Source organism: Myiozetetes cayanensis, unplaced genomic scaffold (genome assembly GCF_022539395.1).
Source record: "Myiozetetes cayanensis isolate MyiCay16 unplaced genomic scaffold, myiCay2020 scf9, whole genome shotgun sequence".
Classification (NCBI taxonomy): Eukaryota; Metazoa; Chordata; class Aves; order Passeriformes; family Tyrannidae; genus Myiozetetes; species Myiozetetes cayanensis.
In genome coordinates this window covers 1,961,881-1,969,320 of record NW_026088185.1, presented here as the reverse complement: position 1 = coordinate 1,969,320, position 7,440 = coordinate 1,961,881, and the positions used below count along the sequence as shown (strand labels likewise).

General features: G+C 62.0%; 10 non-coding genes across 10 annotated transcripts; 5 read left to right on the top strand and 5 right to left on the bottom strand.

Annotated features, from left to right (window-relative positions):
- Window positions 1-102: 102 nt before the first annotated feature.
- On the bottom strand, window positions 103-184 carry TRNAS-GCU (transfer RNA serine (anticodon GCU)). Its single transcript has one exon. It is a non-coding gene; the product is annotated as a tRNA-Ser (tRNA).
- Window positions 185-371: 187 nt separating this feature from the next.
- TRNAM-CAU (transfer RNA methionine (anticodon CAU)) lies at window positions 372-444 on the bottom strand. Its single transcript has one exon. It is a non-coding gene; the product is annotated as a tRNA-Met (tRNA).
- Window positions 445-545: 101 nt separating this feature from the next.
- Window positions 546-627, top strand: TRNAS-GCU (transfer RNA serine (anticodon GCU)). Its single transcript has one exon. It is a non-coding gene; the product is annotated as a tRNA-Ser (tRNA).
- Window positions 628-1,301: 674 nt separating this feature from the next.
- TRNAP-AGG (transfer RNA proline (anticodon AGG)) lies at window positions 1,302-1,373 on the bottom strand. The gene has a single exon. It is a non-coding gene; the product is annotated as a tRNA-Pro (tRNA).
- Window positions 1,374-1,596: 223 nt separating this feature from the next.
- TRNAS-CGA (transfer RNA serine (anticodon CGA)) lies at window positions 1,597-1,678 on the top strand. The gene has a single exon. It is a non-coding gene; the product is annotated as a tRNA-Ser (tRNA).
- A 1,163-nt stretch (window positions 1,679-2,841) lies between these two features.
- On the bottom strand, window positions 2,842-2,913 carry TRNAA-UGC (transfer RNA alanine (anticodon UGC)). The gene has a single exon. It is a non-coding gene; the product is annotated as a tRNA-Ala (tRNA).
- Window positions 2,914-3,379: 466 nt separating this feature from the next.
- On the top strand, window positions 3,380-3,461 carry TRNAS-UGA (transfer RNA serine (anticodon UGA)). Its single transcript has one exon. It is a non-coding gene; the product is annotated as a tRNA-Ser (tRNA).
- A 477-nt stretch (window positions 3,462-3,938) lies between these two features.
- On the bottom strand, window positions 3,939-4,010 carry TRNAA-CGC (transfer RNA alanine (anticodon CGC)). The gene has a single exon. It is a non-coding gene; the product is annotated as a tRNA-Ala (tRNA).
- Window positions 4,011-4,256: 246 nt separating this feature from the next.
- Window positions 4,257-4,328, top strand: TRNAP-CGG (transfer RNA proline (anticodon CGG)). The gene has a single exon. It is a non-coding gene; the product is annotated as a tRNA-Pro (tRNA).
- Window positions 4,329-4,585: 257 nt separating this feature from the next.
- TRNAA-UGC (transfer RNA alanine (anticodon UGC)) lies at window positions 4,586-4,657 on the top strand. Its single transcript has one exon. It is a non-coding gene; the product is annotated as a tRNA-Ala (tRNA).
- The last annotated feature ends 2,783 nt before the right edge of the window (window positions 4,658-7,440 follow it).

Below are 7,440 nucleotides of genomic sequence, written 5' to 3'. Positions count from 1 at the left end.
GTCAAGGTTGTCACGGCTTGTCTGCAGCTCCCTCCTTTTCCGCTCCACAGGCGTGGAGACGAGTCCCAAATTTTTTTTTCTTGAGGGGGAAAAAAAACCGCGCGACGAGGGTGGGATTCGAACCCACGCGTGCAGAGCACAATGGATTAGCAGTCCATCGCCTTAACCACTCGGCCACCTCGTCCGCGCTCCGCGGCGCCCCTCAGGGCCAGGACCCCGCCCGTGAGGGGGCCACGCCCGGACCGGCGAGGAGCGGCCGCCGAGGGGTCCCCGCGGCGGCCGCCTCGCCGGTCCGAGCGTGGCTCTCACGGGCGTTGCGAAGCCGCGATGAGAGCGGGGATGAAAAAAAGAAAAAAAAAAAAGGTAAACGATGCCCTCTCTGAGGCTCGAACTCAGGACCTTCAGATTATGAGACTGACGCGCTGCCGGCTGCGCTAAGAGGGCGGTGAGAGAACCACCCTCGGTGGGGCTTTGGGGGGCGTGAGGGGAGGGAAGGGGGGGTTTTTCCTGAGGCGGCGGGGTCAGCCCCGAAGAACCCGCAGAGGGACGAGGTGGCCGAGTGGTTAAGGCGATGGACTGCTAATCCATTGTGCTCTGCACGCGTGGGTTCGAATCCCACCCTCGTCGCAGTCCTTTCTTTTCTTTTCCCCACTTGTTGTTTTGTGGTTTTTTTTTTGGGGGGCAGGAGAAATACCGAGGTAGCGTCCAAGAGAGAGGGGTCCAAGGATGCTGATCCTATGGGAAGGTCACCCCTCACCGCCATTCCCTTGCAGGTGGGGGAGGCTCCTCAGGGGGAATGATGGAGGCTGACACGGCACTCGATGGGATTCGACCACACAGGTGAGCCCCCAGACCGCCCTCAGACCCCTCCCCATGGCTCGAGTCCTGAGTGATGAAGTGCCCACCACCCATGTCCTCTCCATCTGTTCCAACAGGAGTGTTCTGGATGGGCCAGTGGGGGCAGCTGGAGCGCCCAGTGCTCCAAGGGGGATGTGCGGCATCCAGGCACGGATGGAGGAACCACCCAGCCCTGAAGGATCTGCGGTCTCTTCTGCTGCCCGTAACAAGCACTGGGAACACCCTACAAAGGTACGTGATCCCATGATCTGCAGCCCCACAGCAGGGCCTGTCCCCTCTTCCAGGACCCCAAATCCACCAGGGCATGTCTTCGCCTTGCTACCCTCAGAGGGCACCTTCCCCTTGTCCCCCATGGGCTTCGTCATTGCATCTGTGCTGTTGTTGCCCCCAACACCCACCCCCTGCAGTAAGCCGGGTGACATCGAGCTTGCTGCCCAAAAGGAGGGCTCGTCCGGGATTTGAACCCGGGACCTCTCGCACCCTAAGCGAGAATCATACCCCTAGACCAACGAGCCGGGGTGCGCTGTGCCCCGCTCCCCCCCCTGGGCGGGCGCTGCTCCCCGGGGACCCCCGGCCCGGGGCCCGCTCGGTGGGGCCGGGGGAGCAGAGCGGGGACCCCCGGCCCGGGGGCTGCCCGGGGCGCTGCCCTGACACTGCCCCGCTCGCCGGGACAGCGGGCACACGGGGGACAGCGGGGCCGGGGGGTGCTGTGCCCCCCCCTAAAAATGCTGGAATAGGGCTGTGATGGCCGAGAGGTGAAGGCGTTGGACTCGAAATCCAATAGGGGTTCCCTGCGCAGGTTCGAATCCTGCTCACAGCGACAGGTTTTAGCTGCCCCCGCTGGAGTTCACCGCTGTGGGGTTTACAGCAGCCCTTTCCCTCACCTTCTTCCCAGGGAGCAGCAGCTCCTGCACCATAGAAAATGTGGCATTGTAGAGAAGAGAGCCATGGGCCACTTAACCTGAGAGCAGGGAAAATCCTCCCAGGGGCCACTGCAGGAGCAGGGGAAAAAAGGCTGGTGGGGGGGGTGGTTGGGGTGGATTTTTATGAATTTGGTGACACTGGGGGTGGGTTTGGGGTGGGTTTGATGTTTTTGGGTGGGATTTTTAGGCTTTGGGACTTTTGGGAATTTTAGGCACTGGGGTGGTTTTGGGATGGGTTTGGTGACACTGGGGTGGATTTTGGGGTGGATTTGGGTGGGATTCCCAGACTTTGGGGTGGATTTGGGTGGGATTTTTGGGTAGGATTTTTGGACTGTGGGGTGCTTTGGGGTGGGACTTTTAGGCACTGGGGTGGTTTTGGGGTAGGTTTGTGTGGGTTTGGTGACACTGGGGTAGATTTGTGTGGGATTCCCAGACTTTGGGGTGGATTTGGGTGGGATTTTGGGGGTGGATTTTTGTGGGACTTCCAGACTTTGGGTTGGATTTTTGTGGGATTTCCAGACTTTGGGTTGGATTTTTGTGGGATTTCCAGACTTTGGGGTGGATTTGTGTGGGATTTTCAGACTTTGGGGTGGATTTGTGTGGGATTTTCAGACTTTGGGGTGGATTTGGGTGGTTTTGGGTGGTTTTGGAGTTTTGTGGGATTTTCGGGCACTGGGGTGGATTTGCGTGGGATTTTTTTGCACTGGGGTGGATTTGGGTCCACAAAGCGGCCAAGGCAACGCCAGAGGGATGGGGGGTTATCTCCTTTTGCCCATGGGCCAGCTGGGACCCACCCCATGCCCGGGGTGGTCCAAGGGGGAGGGTTGAGGAGCCCAGTACAGCTTGGGGCTGCAGTTCCACCTGCAGGTGTGAGACAACCAAGGTCCAACTCCCAGAGGAGTCCTCGCTGTGGGCAGAGCCTGTCTTGTTTTTCTCTGGGGGTGGAGAGCTCTTTGGGGCCATCTCCTTGTTCCCCCCCCCATCACTGCAGCTTGGGGTCTGGGGGGCTGGGGCAGCCCCACAGCCAGCGGGGAGGGATCTCCGGGGAGGCAAAAGGACATGGAGATGCTGGGGGTTGATCCCAGGGCCTCTTGCATGCAAAGCAAGCGCTCTCCCGCTGAGCTACATCCCCCTGTACCTGAGCAGGATGGTGCCCAGCAGTCGCTGCCCCTGTGGCCGCTGGATCCAGGGAAGTTACGCCACTGTGGGCACCTCCAAGCGCCGGCCACACGTGCTGGGCACGCTAGGATGGATTTCCCTGTTCTAGGCTGTGCCAGGAGCAAAAGGCAGCACCAGAGGCCCTGGGATCAACCCCCAGCATCTCCATGTCTTTTCCCCTCCAAGACCTGCTGTAGCCCTCGGCATCATCCTTGGAGGACACCTCCCTGCAGGGCCCATCTTGTGGTGAGGCACCTGGAATTTTTCCAGCCAGCGGTAGATACCCCTGGATGTTCCCTTTTCCCAGCCCTGGCAGGTGTGGGTACCGGGGCTGAGCAAGGGCCCTCACACCAGGCTGGGGAACATTTTCTCCCTGGAGGCAGAGCCCGGGGCAAAGTGGGGTGTCCCTGGGTGTCCCAGAGAGCGGGATCTCAGCTGTGGCTGTGATGGCCGAGGGGTGAAGGCGTTGGACTTGAAATCCAATAGGGATTCCCTGCGCAGGTTCGAATCCTGCTCACAGCGATCGGTTTTATGCAGGGCTGGGTGGGGTGGGGGGTCTGTCTGGGTGACCCCATCCCATGGCACTGCTGTGGCTGGATGGATGAGTGAGGGGGCAGGGAAAGGGCAGCGCTGCACTGGGCACTGCTGAGCTTGGGCACCCTGGGCTCAACGCCTGCATGGCACCTCCTTTTGGCACCCACTGCCCAGCGTGGCCTCTGTGGGGTTGAGGCACCGGCACAGAGGGCACGGGCAGCACCCCCAGCTTGGGCACAGCGCCCTGGCTGGGATGGTTCCATGGCCAGGGCTGGTCCCCTCCTGGGTGGGGAAGGGGGACAGCAACATAGGGGGGCCCTGCTGCCACTACAGCCTCAAGTGGGCAGCTCTGCCACGGTGCTGGAGCATCCCCCACCTTTGGGGAGACCTCCCAGGGGTGGACAAGACTTTTTCATCACTGGCCCATGGAGGAGGTGGGTTTGAGGACGGAAAAAAGAAAAAAGCTGGAGATGCTGGGGGTTGAACCCAGGGCCTCTTACATGCGAAGCAAGCGCTCTCCCGCTGAGCTACATCCCCTGCCTGGAGACCCCTCCCCTGGGGGTCCTGCTGCCCTCCGTGCTCCTCTTACCCTCATTTCAGGGTCAGGGCGGGTACAGCCCATGCCAACGCACAGGTGACATCCCCTGTCACAGACAGGGACAAGCGAGGGTGACCTCCCAGCGGTGACCATCCATCAGGGACAGATTGAGCTGCCACAGGTCCCACTCCGCCCCATCCCGTTCTGTGAGTGAAGGAGGGGGTTCCTGCTCTCCCCCACCATCTGGCTCGTTGGTCTAGGGGTATGATTCTCGCTTCGGGTGCGAGAGGTCCCGGGTTCAACTCCCGGACGAGCCCTCCTTTTGGGCACCCACCTGCCAAGGGCGGCTCGTGTGGTCCCCGCCTGCGGGGTGGGACCGGGGCCAGGGCGGTGCGAGGGGAACAGAGCCTGGGAGAACGGACACGGGCGGAGTATTTTGCATGGCCGCATCCCAAAACTAGGATGCAGCCCCTTGGAAGCAGCAAGGGGGGTGGTGGAGTGCAGGCTGTGCCTGTCTGGGTTGGAGCGCCGGGGGCAGCGCTGGGACTGAGGGGACTCGATCAGCCCGTGCCAGGGGGATGGAGCTCAGCGGGAGAGCGCTTGCTTTGCATGCAAGAGGCCCTGGGATCAACCCCCAGCATCTCCAGGTCCTTTTGCCTCCCCGGAGAGCCCTCCCCGCTGGCTGCGGGGCTGCCTCAGCCCCCCAGAACGCCCAGAACGATCCGGCGCTGCCTGCGGGCACGGCCAGCCTGGCATTGCCTGCTGGCCCCCCAAGGCAGGCAGCGAGGAAAAGCCCGTGGCCATTTCCCTCCCTGCCGTGCCCGGGTGCCGCGGAGGCACCTGCTGTCCCTCCCGGAGCTCGGTGTCCTTGGCATGGACACGGGTGGGTGCCGGGGGGGCAGACTGGGCGGGAGCCAAAAGGAGGGCTCGTCCGGGATTTGAGCCCCCGCACGGAGCGGGTCCTGAGCGCTCCCAGCGGAGCCTGCCAGCCCCGGAGCCGAGCCGAGCCGAGCCGAGCCCCGACCGCCACCGCAGCCCCCCAGCCCCTCCCGCCGGAGCCCGCACAGCTCCGGGGACTGCCGGTCCCAACGCGTGCTCCGGGAAAACCGGGAGAGACCGGGGTTAAAATGGAGGAAAGAGGGCGAGGAACCCGGACTGGATTTCGGCCGAGTACGGAATGGGAAAACCCGGACTGGATTTTCCCGGAGTACGAAATGGGAAAACCCGGACTGGATTTCTCCGGAGTACGGAATGGGGAAACCCGGACTGGATTTTCCCGGAGTACGGAATGGAGGAAAACCCGGACTGGATTTCTCCCGGAGTACGGAATGGAGGGAAAACCCGGACTGGATTTTTCCAGAGTACGGAATGGGGGAAAACCCGGACTGGATTTTTCCCCGAGTACGGAATGGGGGAAAACCCGGACTGGATTTTTCCCTGTGTACGGAATGGCGGAAAACCCGGACTGGATTTCTCCTGGAGTACGGAATGGGGGAAAACCCGGACTGGATTTCTCCCGAGTACGGAATGGAGGAAAACCCGGACTGGATTTTCCGGAGTACGGAATGGGGAAAACCCGGACTGGATTTTCCCAGAGTACGGAATGGAGGAAAACCCGGACTGCATTTTTCCCAGAGTACGGAATGGGGAAAACCCGGACTGGATTTCGGCCGGAATACGGAATGGGGGAAAACCCGGACTGGATTTTTCCCAGTACGGAATGGGGGAAAACCCGGACTGGATTTCTCCCGGAGTGCGGAATGGGGGAAAACCCGGACTGGATTTTTCCCGGAGTGCGGAATGGGGCAGTCCCGGACTGGTGCCCCTAAAGACATCGCCGCCGCGCCCCGCAGTCCTTTAGGGACCAAGGACGGCGCCGCCGTGACTGGAACGTCTGGAGAGCCACACAAGATGGCGGCGCGAGGCCCCCCTCCGTCCTCTGCCTCAGCGAGGCGTCCGGCCCATTGCCCGCCCTCCGCCCCGTCCCCGGTCGCTCCCCGCGCTCGCAGCCCGTCTCTCCGCGGTGCTTCCCGCTGTGGGGACGGGCCGGGGTGCTCGGGGAACGGGCAGGAGCGCTCGGCGGCGCCGGGCGCGGGCGACAGACTCGCGGGCGGCGGCAGGCACCGGCGCGGGCAGCCCCGGCGATGGCGCGAGGCCGCCGGCGTTGCTCCGCCCCCGCCCCTGTCCCGCCCGGTCGGTCCCGCCGGGCCCGGGGATGGTGCCGGGATCGGGCCCGGGGATGGTGCCGGGATCTGCCGCGGGGATGGTGCCGGGATCGGGCCCGGGGGTGGTGCCGGGATCGGGCCCGGGGATGGTGCCGGGATCTGCCGCGGGGATGGTGCCGGGATCGGGCCCGGGGATGGTGCCGGGATCGGGCCCGGGGATGGTGCCGGGATCGGGCCCGGGGATGGTGCCGGGATCTGCCGCGGGGAGGTCCCCGTGGATGAGCCCGAGCGTTGGTTTGGGGGCTCAGGAGCCCCCGGGGGTGTTGCAGCTCTGCCAGGGCTGGGGCTGGGCTGGGCCGTGGCACAGGCGCGGGGGAGCTGGGGGAAGGTTTGGGGCTCCCGGCAGGGAAAGGGGGCTGGATGGGCTGGCTGGAGCAAGCAAGGCCTGTGTGCCCGTGGATGTTCCCCCCGGGTGTGGGATGGAGCAATGAGTTTTTGTGCTCCTGTTATGGAAGCAGCATGTTGTTTATCTTCAAATTTGGGCTGCTCTGGCTTGTTTAGGGTTATTTTTTTTCGACACTGACCCGGGCCTTCTGTGCATAATCCACGTTGTGCTACGGGACTGCTTTGGTGCTGGGTCCCAGAGAGAGAAGGGAAGTGGCTTTTCCTCCTCTGGAATGTTTTAAAGCAGAAGTGGGACATCACCCTGCCCCTCCCCAAAGCTCTGCAGGCACATGGGAGTAGCTCAGGGCTGGCCCAGACAGAACCATGGGGGAGAGGTTTAAGTATTGGTAACATCTCTACTGTCACTTGGTTGCAAGGATTGGGTCCTGTAGTCCCAGAGTGTTAAGGAAAACAAGGAACTCCTGTTATTCCTGACAAACCTTTTCTTATTGTTTGTGCAGTCTCGGAGTTCTGTTGTCTGATTTGCTGTCCAGGATCTTTCTAAGAGAAGCTGAGCCATTGCCCGGGTGTGGTTAGAGAAGATTTTGGAGGCTGTTCCCAGGATTCCATTCACCCCCCACTTGACAGTGTGTGCTTTGTGTTGGGGGTTTGTCCTGTATTTGCGCTGCAGAGAACGTGCCCTTCTCAGTTCAGCCCAGCAGACCATTACGGGGAACAAAACCCCTTCCTGCCAGAGGGTTTTGCTTGGAAGAGCTTGAAATGACTTAAAAAAATATAAATTTCTTTTTTTTCCTTTCAGGTGCTGGAGTTGCCTCTCTGGATGCGTGCTGAGCTCTGGCTGCAGGGACTGTCAGGCCTT